Below are 22288 nucleotides of genomic sequence, written 5' to 3' on the forward strand. Positions count from 1 at the left end.
ACATTCTCGATGTGCCAGTCTTCAGTCTGCTTACATTCTCGATATGCCAGTCTTCAGTCTGGTTACATTCTCGATATGCCAGTCTTCAGTCTGCTTACATTCTCGATATGCCAGTCTTCAGTCTGCTTACATTCTCGATATGCCAGTCTTCAGTCTGCTTACGTTCTCGATATGCCAGTCTTCAGTCTGCTTACATTCTCGATATGCCAGTCTTCAGTCTGGTTACATTCTCGATATGCCAGTCTTCAGTCTGCTTACGTTCTCGATATGCCAGTCTTCAGTCTGCTTACATTCCCGATATGCCAGTCTTCAGTCTGCTTACATTCTTGATATGCATGTCTTCAGTCTGCTTACATTCTCGATATGCCAGTCTTCAGTCTGCTTACATTCTCGATGTGCCAGTCTTCAGTCTGCTTACATTCTTGATATGCATGTCTTCAGTCTGCATAGGGGCGGTCGGGTAGCCTAGCGGTTAAAGCGTTCGCTCGTCACGCCGAAGACCCGGGTTCGATTCCCGACATGGGTACAATGTGTGAAGCCCATTTCTGGTGTCCCCCGCCGTGATATTGCTGGAATATCGCTAAAAGCGGCGTAAAACCAAACTCACTCACTCACTCACTCACTTCAGTCTGCTTACATTCTCGATATGCCAGTCTTCAGTCTGCTTACATTTAACAGCCAATTTGCATTATTCTCCAGGTTGCAATTCAAAGACAGCTGCCTTTGTTGTTGTTGTAGAAGAAGACTCAACGCAGATATCTGATTTAAGAACAGTTTCATGTTGATTAGTTCTGCAACGTCAGGTGGACAAATGTCATGGCTGCAACGCATAACTCCTAATTCTGGTGCTGTCAACTGCTCCAACAACGTGGTCTTCCTTCTATGTGAATTATTGTATTTCTTAAGTTAAATACAGCTTCCAACTCTGGCGGAATGTCGCAATGGATATTCTGCTACATCTTCCGTCCCATGCTTCCTGTAGAATTGCTTTTAATGCAGATCATGGAAAGATAACTCGTTTCTATGACTGACTAGACTTGGGTATCTCATTGTGAAGACTGGGGTTCCCTTGGTGCAGGTCCCTTGGTTTGCAGTCACTGCAGTAAATGGGAACGCATCAGGTTCAGGCACAGCCAATCCAGAACCACGCACGTTCATGGATTACATAGACATCGTATAGGTGTGTGTTTAACATTATTGATATTCTCCCGTAACTTGTTATTACTTTTTACGAACACATTACAACATATGACGTGCTTTCACCAAACAAATATCGTATCTTTCCTACCTGTCCTATAACGGATTAATCACCACATGTGCGAGTTGGCGTTCTCCGGATTTCAGATCAACATTTAGTAAGATTCAGCTGTCATGGGATCAGTGAATTCCTCTCCAAGTCGCAGGATAATGACGATTTTGTGCGATGCAGCACATCAATCTTGCCGATGCTGTTTTGCGGCGGAAAGGGCAGCCTACTAATGTAGTATCGTGTATATTTTGTACTAGTCACTTGTATGTTAATGACGTTCAGGCAGCCTTCCAATGTAGTATCGTGAATATTGTGTACATCTGCTTGTCACTTGTGTGTGATTAGTGTTATTCAAGCAGCCTTCTAATGTAGTATCGTGTATATTGTGTACTTGTCACTTGTATGTAAGTGATGTTATTCAAGCAGCCTTCTAATGTAGTATCGTGTATATTGTGCACTTGTCACTTGTATGTTAGTGATGTTATTCAGGCAGCCTTCCAATGTAGTATCGTGTTTATTGTGTACTAGATACTTGTATGTTAGTGATGTTATTCAGGCAGCCTACTAATGTAGTAACGTGTATATTGTGAACTATGAACTTGTATTTTGGTGATGTTAGTCAGACAGCCTACTAATGTAGTATCGTGTATACTGTGAACTAGTCACGTGTATGTTAGTGATGTTATTCAAGCATCCTACTAATGTAGCATCGTATATAATCTGTATTGTATAATGGTCACATGTATGTGAGTAATGTTATTCAGGCAGCCTACTAATGTAGTATCGGAAATATTATATAATAGTCACATGTATGCGCGTGATGTTATTCGGACATGCTTCCAAAGTAGTATCGTGTATATTGTGAACTATTCACTCGTATGTTATTGATGTTAGTCAAGCATCCTCCTAATGTAGTATCGTGTATATTGTGAACTAGTCACTTGTATGTTAGTGATGTTATTCAGACAGCCTACTAATGTAGTATCGTCTATATTGTATAATAGTCACTTGTATGTGAGTGATGTTATTCAGGCAGCCTACTAATGTAGTATCGTATATATTGTATAATAGTCACTTGTATGTTAGTGATGTTATTCAGGCAGCCTACTAATGTAGTATCGTATACATTGCGTACTTTTCACCTGTATGTAAATTATGTTATTGGGGCAGCCTACGTATGTTGTATCGTCTATATTGTATAAAAGTCACATGTATATGAGTGATGTTATTCGGACATGCTTCCAATGTAGTATGGTGTATATTTTGAATACTCGTCACACGTGTGTTTGTCATGTTAGTCAAGCATCCTACTAATGTAGTATCGTAATATTTTATAATAGTCACTAATGTAGCATCGTATATATACTGTATTGTATAATAATCACTTGTATGTGAGTGATGGTATTCAGGCAGCCTACTAATGTAGTATCGTGTATATTGTGTACTAGTCACTTGTAGGTGAGTGATGTTATTCAGGCAGCCTACTGATGTAGTATCCCGTATATTCTGTACTAGTCATTTGTATGTGAGTGATGTCGTTCGAGCAGCCTTCTAATGTTGTGTTGGGTATATTGTGTACTAGTCACATGTGTGCTAGTGATGTTATACAGGCAGCCTACTAATATAGCATCGTGCATAATGTACCAGTCACTTGTATGTGAGTGTTGTTATTCAGGCAGCCTACTAATGTAGTATCGAAAATATTGTATAATAGTCACATGTATGTGAGTGATGTTATTCGGACATGCTTTCAAAGTAGTATCCCGTATATTGAGTACTCGTCACATGTGTGTTTCTGATATTAGTCAAGCATCCTACTAATGTAGTATCGTTAGTCACTAATGTAGTATCGTATATATTGTATTGTATACTAGTCACATGGATGTGAGTGATGTTTTTTCCCGGCAGCCTACTTATGTAGTATCGTATATATTGTATAATGGTCACTTGTATGTGAGTGATGTTATTCAGGCAGCCTTCTTATGTAGTATCTGCACAAAGCAATGCAGTACCTACATGGTGGGGTCATATATTCATCGGTTAATGATATCTACAGCCGCAAACCATGAACATCTGGCACCCTGCTTGTATTTATCCTGACGTTACTACAAGTACAAATGGTAACCACAAAAACTACAACAATAAACAGATATAAGCAACATATCATACAGTATAATATTTGCATAAATATATGTTTCTTCATGAGCGATCTAATATAATTCGTAATGAAAATGAACACGTTATCGTAAACAGAAGTTAAATATATTTCGTATGAAGTGCCCGCTACATTGCCTAAGTTAATTTTTGAGCTGTCCACATGATCGTCCGAGGAAATACATGTACATCCTACACAATTACATGTGAAAGGTATGTGATTATCAGACACACATACACGGTATGGAAGCATGTACAAATTGATAATAAGCTAAATGTATATTAGATCATTGTGCATACAATCACCTCTCTGTGTGTGTTCGCCACTGACGTGTCCTTATTGTGGTGACGTGTGACCAGGCTCCACAGACATGACTGGCTCACTATTATAGATACGCCGAGAACTCCACCAGTTGAGCTTATCAACGCTCCAGTGTGGACGTACACAGCCGCGCGTTTCACATCACACATTGATCGTTTGCAAGTTTGACCATCTCCAAGAAGAAGTGATATTCCTTAACTTGGACTTCATTATACCCAAGACATTTTTTTCGTGTATGCACAGCTATCTTTGAGTAGCATCCACCTTTTGTGTGCACTTTGGTAGTTGTTTGAAAGATCTTGTCAAGGGTTCTCACTGGAATCACACGAAGAAAGGTATATTGGATGAAGTTGTGTGTGTCTCTCAAACCCTGCCGCGGCATGTTGAGCAGTATGGAGGTTTCTTAACGGCCACCTGAACATTTCGTTTCAAGACTGATGCCCGGCACATTCGGAAAGTAGAAGGTACGAATTTATAATTTGCATAAGGTTGATTCTACGGAAACTTGCATACGCTTAATTATTCAATCTCAAAAGAAGTATAAAGGTGCAAAAGTCGAATCGGATAATAATGAAATAATCTACAACACTATATTATTTCAAAACTATATGCATTTTATGTTGCAACATATTATACATTTTATACCATTGGCTACAAAAATAATATAATTATACATAACAAATTTCCACCAGACATAATTGTAATCACGTCAACAGTATTGCGCACACACCTGGATGTAATTCCAATTCCTTTGCTCATTGCCAGTGTTACCGACAATATATGAAAGCGGCACCGAGACAAAACATTCAACATGCAAACATTTTACAAACTGAAAACCGAGTGTTTGTTTTCAAGTGTTCGTTTAAACGTATGCGAGCATGTCCTACTTTGTTTGTGAAAGGATGCATACGGTCAACATACGCATCATCGCGCGAAATGTTAACATACTGCACTTAACCTCGCATGACATTGGGGAGAGATGGACAAGTGCTTCTGCTTGAAACGATGAGTTTCGTAATACGCATAAGGTAACATCAACGTGAAATTATATATCATCGAGAGAATATCAAATTGGGTACTGCGCACGGATCGTTGAGAACAATGGACACACATGAGTGTTTTGAAAATCGATGCAAATGTTAGGAACAGTGATCCCATGCGCAAACATGTCGCCCAGTCCATTGGAGAATTGAAACACAACATCGATTCCAGATTTACAATATAACGAACTCAAATTCAACACTTTTAGATCTTTTTTGCCTGTTGTTTGGGGTTTCGTCGTTATGTGTTATTGTCGGTATGGGTGGTGATTTCGGTGGTGACGGTGGTGGCGGATGGGGTGGAGGTGCGGTCATGTATGTGTGCGTGTGCACGTGCTTGTGCGTGTGTGTATACATGTATTATTCTTATAATGTTTCAAGTTGAGTATCAATAATTACATTACCAAATACGAAACAGACCTCAAAATAACAATGAATTCATAATATCCTTATATGCACGTACCATAATATTTTGGTAATGACTTGAAGGATTCCGAAATATGACACACGCTCAATCAGATCTCCGTTGAATGGCAGCATGATATAAACATGTATGCGTAGAACTAAGGAGGAATTTCAGAACATGACCTTATTGCTTGAACACTTTTCGAATTTTAAAGTTTTGCACCATTAAATCTGTACCTGTGTGCACCACGCTCATATTTGCGTTAATAAGAATCACTGTGATTTCCGCCGTAGAAGAAGCCCGCAGAAACATTAACAATTTTGTAGTAATGGAAAGTAGCCTCATATCGATTAGCATTGCTTCATGAAAGGTAGTCATTCCAAACTGTAACACCACTGAAGGTCAGGAATATAAATAACCCGTCGACCCAAACGAGTGACTACATGGATAGTTTGTTTTGTAGCCATACCCATTTCCATTATTGTGTAGTTTCTAAAGTGCATGTTTATGTTTGCATTTATGTTTGCTCAAACATTTTTTAATTGCTACAATGTTGAGGATATATTTTAGAATAGGAGACTACACTGTATCGTGGTTATGTCCCTGACTAGTAATATGCTTTTGCCCATAATAGTGATGGCTGCCCAGTCAGTATAATCGATTGAACGTTAAAATGCATCATTAATCAATGATGACAACCCAAAATATAGATGACGCAAATGATAGGAAAGCATATAGCAATTGCTTTCTCAATAATATTTGTCCTGTTTTTAATATTTTTTAAAAAGTATCATTTCACTATAATCTGTTACCGATGAACTTGAGGAAACTTAAATAATCTTTTACATTACACGCCATTCCACATTCCAAAGCTACGAGATTGCACGTATGACGTCAGAAATCCTTAAACGGTATATGGAAAATATCAAAATACAAGTAACGTAATGGTCACCGTACAAATTCCTGCATCAAGGACAGAACACGGACATGACTCAATACGAACACAGTCCTGCAGAAAGGACAGTACACGGACATGACACAATTCAATACAACACAGTCCTGCATCAAGGACAGAACACGGACATGACTCAATACGAACACAGTCCTGCATAAAGGACAGTACACGGATAAGTCAATACGGAGAAACTTCTGCATCAAGGACAGCACACTGACATGACTCAATACGAACACAGTCCTGCAGAAAGGACAGTACACGGACATGACACAATTCAATACAACACAGTCCTGCATCAAGGACAGAACACGGACATGGCAAAATACGGAGACACCTCCTCATCCAGGACAGAACACGGACATGACTCGATACGGAGAAACTCCAGCATCAAGGACAGTACACGGACGTGACACAATACAACACAGTCCTGCATCAAGGACAGTACACGGACATGACACAATACGGAGACACCTCCTCATCCAGGACAGAACACGGACATGACACAATACAACACAGTCCTGCATCAAGGACAGCACACGGACATGACACAATACGGAGACACCTCCTCATCCAGGACAGAACACGGACATGACACAATACAACACAGTCCTGCATCAAGGACAGTACACGGACATGACACAATACAACACAGTCCTGCATCAAGGACAGTACACGGACATGACACAATACGGAGACACCTCCTCATCCAGGACAGAACACGGACATGACACAATACAACACAGTCTTGCATCAATGACAGTAGACGGACATGACACAATACGGAGAAACCCCTGCATCAAGGACAGCACATGGACATAAGTCAACACGGACATGACTCAATACGAACACAGTCCTGCATCAGTGACAGCACACGGACATAAGTCAACACGGACACAGCTCTGCGTCAACGACATTTCATGGACATGACACAATACGGAGAAACTCCTGCATCAAGGACAGCACACGGACATGACACAATACAACACAGTCCTGCATCAAGGACAGTACACGGACATGACACAATACAACACAGTCCTGCATCAACGACAGTAAATGGACATGACACAATACGGAGAAACTCCTGCATCAAGGACAGCACACGGACATGACTCAATACGAACACAGTCCTGCATCAACGACAGAACACGGACATGACTCAATACGAACACAGTCCTGCACAAAGGACAGTACACGGACATGACACAATACGGAAAAACTCCTGCATCAAGGACAGCACATGGACATGACACAATACAGAAAAACTTCTGCATCAAGGACAGAACACGGACATGACTCAATACGAACACAGTCCTGCATCAAGGACAGGACACGGACATAAGTCAATACGGACACAGCCCTACATCAACGACAGAACACGGACATAACTCAAAACGGTGAAACTCCTGCACCAAGGACAGAACACGGACATAAGTCATACGCTCAGCTTTGTGATGTGTTTTCCATGGGAAGTAAAGCGTTATTTACTTAATAAGGTTTTATGAGTGACTGAGTTAAGTTTTTGGCCGCGTTAGCATTAATCCAGGTACAGACCGGGACACCAGGCAAATGTAACAATAAGTATATCTATTGACTGACAAGGCCCACGAACTTGGCACACAGAGTAGTAATTTTCAGTAGCTATACTGAAAAGACACACGTATGTCTATAAATGCCAAAATATTAATAATGATCTGTCTGTATGCCATGGACAAATATTGAATTGTTTTTTTATGATTTTGATTATTACTAACGCTGAAACGACCCTTCACTTTAAGTATATCACCAGAAAACAACCAAATAATAAAACAATAACAAATTGCCCCACTCTATCCGCGATGTCCACATGTATTCTTGAGCGTATGGTAGACAAGATTTGCTTTTGGCAACGGTATCACTGCATTCACACACTATTCTTCACATCTACGCGGATTTATTTATTTATTTTCTGAACACGTTCAGCATTATGTTTTGAACCTAATCATGTTCATAAGTAGATAGTAATATACTTAATCGTGGCATCCCACGGTTACCTCCCTTTCGCAAGTCAACAGGATGACGTAAATATGTCTGTCTGTAGCTGATCTAATATCGTATCAGTGAACTCTCCTGCCCAGAGTTCCTTGCGGTCAACAGGGTACCTATGTCACAGGTCAGCGAGATGTGACTACACATTGTGTAGTTTACTCTCATTGATAAATCATCCTAAGACGTGTAAAACTTTTTTTCCATTTGCGGATATTTCTTAATTTATTTACAATAGTTGTACTGCTCCACGTATAAGCTTCTGGTGATGCGGCCATTTTGATGTGTATTGATATATTGCCATGCCTTCCCTCTCGCATTTGGGGTAGCATATCTTAATAATTATGCAAAAGAAATATGTAAATCGCACTGAAAGTATTCCTCTGGACCGGGCTGCTCTGATTTCAGTTTAAGCGTGTTTGTTTACAAACCAGGGTTGGTTTGTTTGTTTGTTGTTTTACGCCGCACTCAGCAATATTACAGCTATATGACGGCTGTCTGTAAATAACCGAGTCTGGACAAGACAATCCTTTGATTGATATCATGAGCATCGATCCACGCAATTGGGATCGATGACATGCTTCAACCAAGTCTGCGAGCCTGACCACCCGATCCCGTTAGTCGCCTTTTACGACAAGCATAGTCGCCCTTTACAGCAAGCATGGGTTGCTGCAGACCTATTCTACCCCGGATCTCCACGGGGTGGATCGTTTACTAATCTCGGACTGGGTGTCATGTTTGCTAGAGGGACTGTTGGTTCGGTCACGTGATACGTAAATTAGCCTATGGCAGTAGTCATCGCTGCGCCTGGATGTGGTATTAATAGAGACATCAAAATCACGAAGAGCACAGAGGGCTTTAAATCTAGTGTGAACACTATTTCAGTTGAGTCCATTGTATTTTGTTGGTTTTCAGATCGCTTTGATTAATAAGACAGTATGCTAGAGTTGTGGCATTTAGAGGGGTAGTGATACTTGTAGTGATACTTTTCCGCGTCCTGTCCAGTTTCCTTCTGTCCCATCACATCTGAAGGTGAGATGAAATTGGGTTTCACGTCGCGTCCAAGATTATTGCATTTATACAGCGACGTGCATGTACGTGTGTGTGTGCGTGTGCGTGCGTTTGTACTGGTCCGGACTAATGCCGATTTTATAGTTCTAGTCCACTGAGATACCATGCCGCAGTTTGACATGAATACCCCACTCAGACACAGTATACTGACTCCGAGCCGACCAGCCCTTGTTTTAGCCCCTTAATGCCGACCGCCTGACAGGGTAACAACAGGTACTATTTCTAAAAGTCTTTTGGTATGATGCGGCCGGGAATATAAGTACACCAGATGAAAGTACACCAGATGAAAGTACACCAGATGAAACTACACAGGTGAAACTATACCAGGTGAAACTACACCAGTGAAACTATACCAGGTGGAACTACACCAGTGAAAGTACACCAGTAAAAGTACACCAGGTGAAACTACACCAGTTGAAATTACTACAGGTGAAACAACACCTGTGAAACTATACCAGGTGAAACAACACCAGTGAAACTACACCGGGTGAAACTACACCAGATGAAACTACACCAGAGAAACTACACCAGGTGAAACTACACCAGTGAAACTACACCACTGAAACTACACCAGGTGAAAGTACACCAGTGAAACTATACCAGGTGAAAGTACACCAGAAGAAACTATACCAGGTGAAACTACACCAGTGAAACTATACCAGGTGAAACTACACCAGGTGCAAGTATACCAGTAAAACTACACCAGTGAAAGTACACCAGGTGAAACTTCACCAGATGAAACTACACCAGAGAAACTACACCAGTGAAACTACACCAGGTGAAACTACACCACTGAAACTACACCAGGTGAAAGTACACCAGTGAAACTATACCAGGTGAAAGTACACCAGAAGAAACTATACCAGGTGAAACTACACCAGTGAAACTATACCAGGTGAAACTATACCAGGTGCAAGTATACCAGTAAAACTACACCAGTGAAAGTACACCAGGTGAAACTACACTAGTGAAACTACACCAGGTGAAAATACACCAGTGAAAGTACACCATATGAAACTACACCAGTGAAAGTACACCAGGTGAAACTACACCAGTGAAACTACACCAGGGGAAACTACACCAGTGAAAGTACACCAGGTGAAACTACACCAGATGAAACTACACCGGGGAACTACACCAGTGAAAGAACACAAGTGAAAGTACACCAGTGAAAGTACACCAGGTGAAACTACACCAGTGAAAGTACACCAGGTGAAACTACACCAGTGAAACTACACCAGGTGAAACTATACCAGTGAAAGTACACCAGCTGAAACTACAACAGTGAAACTACACCAGATGAAACTACACCGGTGAAACTACACGAGGTTAAACTACACCAGGTTAAACTACACCAGGTAAAAGTACACCAGGTGAAACTACAACAGTGAAACTACAACAGTGAAACTAAACCAGATGAAACTACACCAGGATAAACTACACCAGGTTAAACTACACCAGTGAAACAACACCAGGTTAAACTACACCAGGATAAACTACACCAGGTTAAACTACACCAGTGAAACAACACCAGGTTAAACTACAACCGTGAAACTACACCAGGTGAAAGTACACCAAATGAAAGTACACCAGGTGAAACTACACCAGTGAAACTACACCAGGTGAAACTACATCAGTGAAAGTACACCAGGTGAAAGTACACCAGTGAAACTACACCAGATGAAACTACACCAGGTTAAACTACACCAGTGAAACAATACCAGATGAAACTACACCAGTGAAACTATACCAGGTGAAACTACACCAGTGAAAGAAAACCAGTGAAACTACACCAGGTGAAACTACACCAGGTGAAATTACTACAGGTGAAACCACACCTGTGAAATTATACCAGGTGAAACTCAACAGGTGAAACTACAACAGGTTAAACTACACTAGGTGAAACTACACCAGTGAAACTATACCAGTTGAAACTACACCAGGTGAAAGTATACCAGTGAAACTACACCAGTGAAAGTACGCCAGGTGAAACTACACCAGGTGAAACTACACCACTGAAAGTACACCATGTGAAACTACACCAGTGAAACTACACCAGGTGAAACTACACCAGTGAAAGTACACCAGGTGAAACCACACCTGTGAAACTATACCAGGTGAAACTGAACAGGTGAAACTACAACAGGTTAAACTACACCAGGTGAAACTACACCAGATGAAACTACACCAGGTGAAACTACAACAGTGAAACTACACCAGATGAAACTACACCAGTGAAAGAACACCAGTGAAAGTACACCAGGTGAAACTACACCAGTGAAAGTACACCAGTGAAACTACACCAGGTGAAACTACACCGGTGATACTACACCAGGTTAATCTACACCAGGTTAATCTACACCAGGTTAAACAACACCAGGTGAAACTACACCAGGTTAAACTACAACAGTGAAACTACACCAGGTTAAACTACAACAGTGAAACTACACCAGGTTAAACTACAACCATGAAACTACACCAGGTGAAAGTACACCAGATGAAAGTACACCAGATGAAACTACAACCGCGAAACTACACCAGGTGAAACTACACCAGATGAAAGTACACCAGATGAAACTATAACCGTGAAACTACACCAGGTGAAACTACACCAGGTGAAAGTACACCAGATGTAACTATAACCGCGAAACTACACCAGATGAAAGTACACCAGATGAAAGTACACCAGATGAAACTATAACCGTGAAACTACACCAGGTGAAAGTACACCAGATGAAACTACACTAGGAGAAACTACACCAGGTGAAGCTACACCAGATGGAACTACCACAAGGTGAAACTACACCAGGTGAAACTACACCAGATGAAACTACATGTACATCAGTTGAAAGTACACCAGATGAAACTATAACCGTGAAACTACACCAGGTGAAACTACATCAGTTGAAAGTACACCAGATGAGACTACAACCGTGAAACTACACCAGGTGAAACTACACCAGATGAAACTACAACCGTGAAAGTACACCAGGTGAAAGAACACCCGATGAAACTACAACCGCGAAACTACACCAGGTGAAACTACACCAGATGAAACTACAACCGTGAAACTACACCAGGTGAAACTACACCAGATGAAACTACAACCGTGAAACTACACCAGATAAAACTACACCAGATGAGAGAGTGAGTATGGCTTGACGCCGCTTTTAGCAATATTCCAGCAATATCACGGCGGTGGACACCAGAAATGGGCTTCACACATTGTACCCATGTCGAGAATCGAACCCGGGTCTTCGGCATGACGAGCGAACGCTGTAACCACTAGGCTACCCGACCGCCCCTACACCAGATGAAAGTACACCAGGTGAAACTACACCAGATGAAACTACAACCGCGAAACTACACCAGGTGAAACTACACCAGATGAAACTACAACCGCGAAACTACACCAGGTGAAAGTACACCAGGTGAAACTACAACCGTGAAACTACACCAGGTGAAACTACACCAGATGAAACTACACCAGGTGAAATTACTACAGGTGAAACCACACCGGTGAAACTACACCAGATGAAACTACAACCGTGAAACTACACCAGGTGAAAGTATACCAGGTGAAACTACAACCGTGAAACTACACCAGTGAAACTACACCAGGTGAAATTACTACAGGTGAAACCACACCTGTGAAACTACACCAGATGAAAGTACACCAGATGAAACTACAACCGCGAAACTACACCAGGTGAAACTACACCAGATGAAAGTACACCAGATGAAACTATAACCGTGAAACTACACCAGGTGAAACTACACCAGGTGAAAGTACACCAGATGTAACTATAACCGCGAAACTACACCAGATGAAAGTACACCAGATGAAAGTACACCAGATGAAACTATAACCGTGAAACTACACCAGGTGAAAGTACACCAGATGAAACTACACTAGGAGAAACTACACCAGGTGAAGCTACACCAGATGGAACTACAACAGGTGAAACTACACCAGGTGAAACTACACCAGATGAAACTACATGTACATCAGTTGAAAGTACACCAGATGAAACTATAACCGTGAAACTACACCAGGTGAAACTACATCAGTTGAAAGTACACCAGATGAGACTACAACCGTGAAACTACACCAGGTGACACTACACCAGATGAAACTACAACCGCGAAACTACACCAGGTGAAACTACATCAGTTGAAAGTACACCAGATGAGACTACAACCGTGAAACTACACCAGGTGACACTACACAAGATGAAACTACAACCGTGAAAGTACACCAGGTGAAAGAACACCCGATGAAACTACAACCGCGAAACTACACCAGGTGAAACTACACCAGATGAAACTACAACCGTGAAACTACACCAGGTGAAAGTACACCAGGTGAAACTACAACCGTGAAACTACACCAGGTGAAACTACACCAGATGAAACTACAACCGTGAAACTACGTCAGGTGAAAGTACACCAGATGAAACTACACCAGATGAAAGTACACCAGGTGAAACTACACCAGATGAAAGTACAACCGCGAAACTACACCAGGTGAAACTACACCAGACGAAACTACAACTGCGAAACTACACCAGATGAAACTACACCAGATGAAACTACAACCGTGAAACTACACCAGGTGAAACTACAACCGTGAAACTACACCAGGTGAAACTACACCAGATAAAACTACAACCGCGAAACTACACCAGGTGAAACTACACCAGTGAAACTACACCAGGTGAAACTACACCAGGGAAACTACACCAGATGAAAGTACACCAGATGAAACTACACCAGGTTAAACTAAACCAGATGAAACTACACCAGGTGAAACAACACCAGATGAAACTACACCAGGTGAAACTACAACAGTGAAACTACAACGGGGAACTACACCAGTGAAAGTACACCAGTGAAAGTACACCAGGTGAAACTACACCAGTGAAACTACACGAGGTAAAACTACACCAGTGAAAGTACACCAGGTGAAACTACACCAGTGAAACTACACCAGGTGAAACTACACCAGATGAAACTACAACCATGAAACTACACCAGGTGAAAGTACACCAGATGAAACTACACTAGGTGAAACTACACCAGATGAAACTAAAACCTTGAAAGTACACCAGGTGAAAGTACACCAGATGAATCTACAACCGCGAAACTACACCAGGTGAAACTGCACCAGGTGAAAGTACACTAGATGAAACTACACCAGGTGAAACTACACCAGATGAAACTACAACCGTGAAACTACACCAGGTGAAAGTACACCAGATGAAACTACAACTATGAAACTATACCAGGTGAAACTACAACCGTGAAACTACACCAGATGAAACTACAACCGCGAAACTACACCAGGTGAAACTACACCAGTGAAAGTACACCAGGTGAAAGAACACCCGATGAAACTACACCAGATGAAACTACACCAGATGAAACTACACCAGGTGAAACTACACCAGGTTAAACTACACAAGATGAAACTACACCAGGTTAAACAACACCAGATGAAACTACACCAGGTGAAACTACAACAGTGAACCTACAACGGGGAACTACACCAGTGAAAGTACACCAGTTAAAGTACACCAGTGAAAGTACACCAGGTGTAACAACACCAGTGAAACTACACCAGGTGAAACTAGACCAGTGAAAGTACACCAGGTGAAACTACACCAGTGAAACTACACCAGGTGAAACTACACCAGTGAAAGTACACCAGGTGAAACTACAACAGTGAAACTACACCAGATGAAACTACACCGGTGAAACTACACGAGGTTAAACTACACCAGGTTAAACTACACCAGTGAAACTACACTAGGTGAAACTACACCAGTGAAACTACACTAGGTGAAACTACACCAGTGAAACTACACCAGGCTAAACTACACCAGTGAAACTACACCAGATGAAACTACACCAGGTGAAACTACATCAGTGAAAGTACACCAGGTGAAACTACACCAGATGAAACTACCCCAGGTGAAACTACATCCGTGAAACTATACCAAGGTAAACTACACCAGTTGAAACTACACCAGGGGAAACTACACCAGTGAAACTATACCATGTGAAACTACACGAGGTGAAGCTGCCAAACGTGATCAAGATAGCTCTGAATGTTTATTCTAAATACTAAAGAACACGAAGGCACTGAAGTCGTTTGGGTTTTAAACCCAATTCTATTCATGTTTAAATTACTGATCAATAGAGGTTATCACGCGAGTGTGTTTGGGAATGGTAAATATCCTGCATTAGGAATAAACATTGTATTTAGCGAGCCTTGGCGAGCTAAATACATAGTGTTTATTCCTAATACAGGATATTTACCATCCCCAAACACACAAGCGTGATAACCTCTTTATCATATAATGTCATTCTTTAATTCTGTTCTTCAAAATCGCTTTCCCTCTCTCACAAACATTACCGAAACATTGCGAGTTTTCCTGGAATGCGCGCATTAATATTTATTACGTCACATGGTAAGTGATGTGTCAATCGGACAGTGACAGTAGCCAATATAGTTACAACTGAAATCTCTTTCTTATACAGTGGCGAAGCAACATATACGCAAAACAACAATTCTTTTTAATTGCCTTTCGCGTCAACCATCGGTCTGTTTGCTAGAGTAACTGCCCTTTGTCAAAGGGAAGTTACTCTAACCCTAGTCTATGAGACGTCACGGCCACGGTCAGACTTTGTTGACAGTCGGTCTGTCCTGTCATAACGTTAAGAAGTGTAGTCAGATGTACACAAAGCGACAAAACGAAACAGGGAAACAATTCAAACATATTTCGGCCAAATCCAACTATTTTAATTTGTGGAGAAAGGTTCAAGCAGCAGGTCTACAAGCACAGATATGGCTACTGATCCCGCTTGGCTAGGCCTCGTGCCCTCGCAAAATTGTGTCGAAATTTATATCTCCAAAGTTGCCAAAACTTATAAAATGCCTTAGCTACGTCACAGTAAGACACTGATTTTTAGTATATTAGACTGTTCTTTTGATAATGAAAGCAATTATCTCTGTAGTTTATCCAGATTCCCGGTGGTTAAATCTGACTCGATCGCCGAATAACGAGGGCGACGCCATGTTTGTTTATAAACAGTGAAAGTAGTCCCTACTTGACCTTTGATATTTGCATCTCTATCCGCATATGACCCCAACGGATATCGTTTTTATCCGTTGGCTTTATCCTGCCGAGAAACCTACCCATTATATGATAAAGGGACATACATGGTTTATGTTAATGATATCAAAACATGTACGTATGTGTATAACCGAAACATGTTTAGATGTACATGTTGTGGGACGAGAAAGGTGGTAAGGTTCGTGTTTACAATCTAGCAACTTTCCATAAAGAGTATGAAATGTATATCACATTTTATTGTACCATCAACATTCTTTTGTTATTGATAAGTCATCCAACGGATGATTGTCAGTTTTCGGGTACGCTTGAACCGTTAGTAGCATCTGCAGCCAAATGTATCATGGATGTATCTAGTCTTGACCACAGACGCGCGCGTTCTTGGTTTGTGTTGTTAATCCACCAATAATAGGACTCAAGCGAATACGTCCACCTCACTGGAACTCTATAGAACATCAATTTTGTCGAACATGGATTTCGGATATTAGGAGATTACTGCTTTGTGTGTTGAAAGTCCTGCGTAGAATGGAATCTGATTCTCATTATTGCCAACGCAAACGTTTATACAACAATTTATCGATCAAATCAGATGTCTCTAAAGCATTTTGAAAAGAATGTCGACAGCGACACGAATGTCTTACTTAGTTCTAATAATTGCGTCCAATTTGGCAGCGATGACGGAAAAAAGTCAAGCAAGCAATATAATGCAATTTATCTAAGAGAATATAATAACCTATGTAGTTTGCATTCATCAGTTGAACGGAAGCATGACGTAGATAGATAGATAGATAGATAGACAGACAGACAGACAGACAGACATATAGATAGACAGACATATAGATAGATATCCCAAATGAATAAACGTGTACATGTACCATGGCAGATATAAATGTATAATAATGTTAGACCATTAGGGTGGTTACGATAGTGTTACAGATTAGTATTGTAAATCAAACCCTTACGTATGAACAATCCCTGGTACGTCAGTGATGCCAGTGTCCACTCTTCTCTCGCCAAATGAGAGGTGCCTCTCTAGGTAGAAGTCGGCACATGTTGGGGGGGGGAGGGGGGGAATTTCACATGTAAACGCTAAATAAACTGAGAGGCAAAAGAAGTCGTACATTGTCGGGAATCGAACCCGGGTCTTCGACGTGACGAGCGAACACTTTAACCACTAGGCTACCCGACCGCCGAAGAAAAGAAGGATAGAATTGACTTTTGTTAATGTTGATTATGTATTTGTCACTCATTCCTGCAACAGTGTAGAAAAAGTAATCTCTGGTCGAGTAGACATTTGTGTACAAGTAAATGGGTTCAATGGAGACTGGGATAAAACACAAGTTTGCAACCACGTGACCCCTACCATGTTTGAAAAGTTATAAATTTGTGCCGCAACCCCCCCCCCCCCCCCCCCCCCCCCCCACCACCACCACCACCAAAATTTAAAAACCCCAAAAAACCCAATCAAATGAATTAATGTCAAAGATAAATAGTCTGATACCCATCATCTGATACAATATCGCTAAATTAAATTATTTTCAATTGGAAATCAAACATCAAATCAACCGAGAGGTATAGTCATGTGCCCCTCAGGTTATATAGGCATAACGATGTTCTCTAAATCAAACTCGTTCGGTTATATTTTGACAGTTACATAAATTCATATGTCTCATCACAATGAATATCACACGGTCGTTTGCTTGACTGATCTTTGCTCAAGCAATTACTAGAATATAAAATATATAAATTCGAATGATATGAATTCTAGATCGTTGCACCAATATGTCTTCCTTCTAAGGCACCAATACTACCGTGACATCAAAACGCTGCTGACCCCTATGCTTGTGGGTTCGAATCCCGATTGGCCCCAATCATATTTCTAGGTTTGTCAGCACCATACCCGTGCTCGAGGGTTTCAAACACACTGACGCATCAACACGCTTCTGAGACACCAGATACTAGTGTGTATAATGGAATTACCTTTCACGTTATCTGTCCCAATTCATCCTCTTGCCGTCTGATATGTGTTACTTACATGCTGAGGTTTATGTATACTGTAATGGAGAACAGACCCATTGGTCACTTCAACTCTTAATGCGTATCTACTGAGTGCGGATCCATTGACAGGTGAGAGAAATATGATTTTTGAAATCTGTATTTAGCGTATCTAAATAAAGCAACATGAGAACGAGCCAAGCAGAGTTCAACACAAATAAACACATGATAGAGAGGTTGTTGAAAAGATGGCCGAAACTCTTGTTGAGAGATGTTATGAGACAAAACGACAAAGTTGATTAACACTACAGTAGTCCTTCATAAACGTATAACAATAACATATTAACATTATGTTATACGACCTGTGCCGCGGGGAAACTGAATATACTACGTGTATGCATCTAATATGTGAGGGTTCAATTGGATATTTAATAAGCCTAGATATTTCTATATAACTGTTTTTACAAGACCTTGTGTATAAGTTAAAAAAATGGAAACTGCCTTTGTAGTTGATGATGATGATTATAAAATGAGGAAATGTCATACGTGCCTATGAATTGTGATCGTTAGTATTGCTTTGCATGACGTGTACATTTGACTGTTATCCTCTTTTTGTGAACGGACATTCTTACATGTCAGCAAGGAAAGTCAAATACTCACGGTCGTGAATCCAAATGTTTGACGCCTAGGACCTTATTGTTTTATTGAAGGAAAGATTAAATGCAAAAGCATATAGCAAGTCCGAATTTGGGGATTATTCCAGCAAATGTTATGGTAATACCACAGGGCCATCTGCGAGACAGACATATGAACTTTACCACACAGTCAGGGCTAGAGGGAAGCGGTTTCATCAGTTAGCAAGAGATGCCATAATGGAACTCAACAGCTTGTATGTCAACAGTATTCCTGGTTTCACAAACTATGAGAACACATTGTACGCACGACAGGCGTCTCACAGTAGCAATACCATCTGCCCTCCTGGGTGGGTGGGTGTGTTTATAATTTGCAACACTGCCCAGGACGTGCACGTGATCATCAAAAACACCCACTTCTCCATATGAGCCGACCATCGAGTCGTCAGTTAACAGCAGATACGCTATTGCAATCTGGCTCAATATATACTGTTGCTTTCAATCTAATCCTTAATTTTTGGATTGTTGTACTTGTCACATTAGACATCTTCCATCCAGAATAGGCCGATCCGTTGTAAGCATGCCAACAGCTCTCACAGTCGATTTGATTTAATTGTGGCATATTGGGATTTTGAATTCATCATTTCACAATGTAATTCTACGAGACAGGGTTTCGGTTTGAGGCTTAATATCACGTGTTATTCCGATGTGATGTTGATGTGACAAGTATGAAACAAGTGTTTACAATGTGATCACGTCGTGCCAGATGGCAGACAATGCGATTGCATGGTTTGATGTGAGTCCAAGCTTACATGGCCAAGTTCATAACATGTATACTTTCATCAGTCGTTGAGGATATATTAGTTGCAACCAACTAATCACATGCCATTAAGAATTTAATATAAATTTCGAATTTTGGAAATTTGGAAATTCTGTACATGTGTGAAATGATGCGCATTTTATCTTTCAAGAAACACATGATTACCGCATTAATTTACTTACAGTTTATCGACTTGTTTGTTTGTTGTTTAACCCCTCACTCAGCAATATTCCAGCTATGTGACGGCTGTCTGTAAATAATCGAGTCTGGACCAGACAATCCAGTGACAATCCACGCAATTGGGAGACGATGACATGCATCAACCAAGTCAGCGAGCCTGACCACCCGATCCCGTTAGTCGCCTTTTACGACAAGCATAGTCACCTTTTACGGCAAACATGGGTTGCTGCAGACCTGTTCTACCCCGGATCTTCACGTGTCTTGACATTAGTGATATAAACATTCAAACCATTACAGTAAAGTAGGATGCCTTTGAAAAATACCATGTCATATCTACATTGTACTAATACAACTTCAAAGACACTTTCTGGCACGATGGATTTGAAATCTGCATTGCGACTGGCCTGCCAGCGATATGGAACCTATGTGGGTGCCTGGTGACAGCATCCCCGAGAAAGAAAATATGTATTTAGAAGAATTGCGGCGAAACCGCATTATCAGTGGTTCATATTGGGAAAGGGAGGTCACTCTAATTTCAAACGGGAGCCATCTCCGTTGTTTTCGTATTTGCGAGAAATCGCGTCACCCACGCTGTACGTCGTTGGTCCAGCTATTAAATGCCCAGCTTATCCCTAAGGTAAAACGTATTCTTAATTACATGTTTGAATGCATTATATATTTATGTTACCATCCGTACATCTTCTAAGATTGGTTTAGTGCTGATAACCATTTTCTAAAATGTGGGCCCACATCTTTCCCGTCATCTATGGTGATCGAAACAAGTGGGCCCACATTTGTATTTCGCCTAGCTTCGTTAGGTTGTTTCGTTAGTTCTGATAATCAATTCCTAAATGTGGGCAGACAGTTCTTCCGTCATATTGATTTCAACAGGAGGGACCACATTTATTAATCGCGAAATTCTACTTAGATACTAGTGTTGATAATCATTTTCTTAAATGTGGGCCCACATTGTTCCCGTCATATATGGTGATCGAAACAAGTGGGCCGACATTTGTATATCGCCTAGTGGGTAGACGTTTTTCCGTCATAGTGATTGCAACAGGAGGGACCACATTAAAAAATCGCTAAGCTTCATTAGCTTGGCTTACTTAATAACCATTGTCTAAAATGTGGGGCCACATTGTTCCCGTCTTATAGTGATCGAAACAGGTGGGCCCACATTTGTAAATCGCTGGGTTTCATTGGGTTGACGAAGTCATTTAGGCTAGTTGGCTCACATTTGTCATTACTTTGCATGGGTATGTGACATTATATATTATTCTCATTTTGTAATATTGATGGGAAATATCTTTATAAATCATTTCGTGTCACGTTAATTCCACGAAAGGCACAACAGTCTTTGAAGTCATCATAGCTGACCACACTAGTTTAAAAAAAATAGTTACAAAGCAAGAAACTTGCTTTGCTTCACATTAAATTTACAGAGGCAATACCACTCATTCTACTGTTTCAAGTATAACACATTAATCTTATCATAAGTGTTGGTGGCGATATAAGCCTGAAAATGTGTCTACACTTGATTTGATCTCGCACATCAAACGTTTCCGAGAACTTGTTCCATAAAAGGAATAACTCATGAATATTAATGACCCCACGACCTAGTTTGGCGATGTTCGTAGAAGTGAGTTCTGCTGTATTGCCATCGCATTTGTACATTTTAATCCAATTATAAGTCATAATACTTATTTTAAATAGACAAAATAGCAGTTCGTAATGCGGTCTTGTTTACGTAGTATACATATTCTCAACAACAACTGCGTTTAGTTTCGAATGTGGGCCCACCTCGAACTTTCGATTAGGCAAACAGAGTTAGCTCCCTTCTCGAACCACCGATGATGCAAACCAGATCGGAGGTCAACTACAAATGGTGATATTTTTCGTAAAGTTAAATAACGCACTGAGGTTCATGAATACGATGAATGCATGTATATATTATAAGGATAACGGAATTTGTCGGGCCATTATCAATTACAGAAGCTTGAGGTTTGTCATAAACTCGTCTGTCTTGAACTGCCCTAAGGAGTTGAACGGACCGAGTACTTCTGCCAATGACAATGCCCTGAAAACAGCGTTACCAATTTTATTGTTAAAATTGATATCCGTTGTCAATAGTATGATCGTATCCTTAAAACAATCCAATAAATATAAACAATAACATATGGTAAGGAGCTGTTCAGAATACAACAGATGTCTGTGTAACACTGGTCTGGTAACTTGTCATCAGCAATGGATTACGTCACCATAAAGTCGCGTGACATTATTCGACCTGGCTATCGATTCCACCA

The 22288-nt window shown here is 40.8% G+C and overlaps 1 protein-coding gene across 1 annotated transcript in view; it reads left to right on the forward strand.

The window, feature by feature from the left end:
* The first annotated feature begins 3826 nt into the window (after positions 1-3826).
* Positions 3827-22288, forward strand: part of LOC124132314 (neuropeptide Y receptor type 4-like) — a 64574-nt gene continuing 46112 nt past the window's right edge. Inside the window, exon 1 of the mRNA XM_046496160.2 lies at positions 3827-4189. The gene's annotated coding sequence lies outside the window, so the exon portion shown is untranslated. The remainder of the gene's footprint in view (positions 4190-22288) is intronic.

Source organism: Haliotis rufescens, unplaced genomic scaffold, assembly GCF_023055435.1.
Source record: "Haliotis rufescens isolate VD_foot unplaced genomic scaffold, xgHalRufe1.0.p SCAF_13, whole genome shotgun sequence".
Lineage (NCBI taxonomy): Eukaryota > Metazoa > Mollusca > Gastropoda > Lepetellida > Haliotidae > Haliotis > Haliotis rufescens.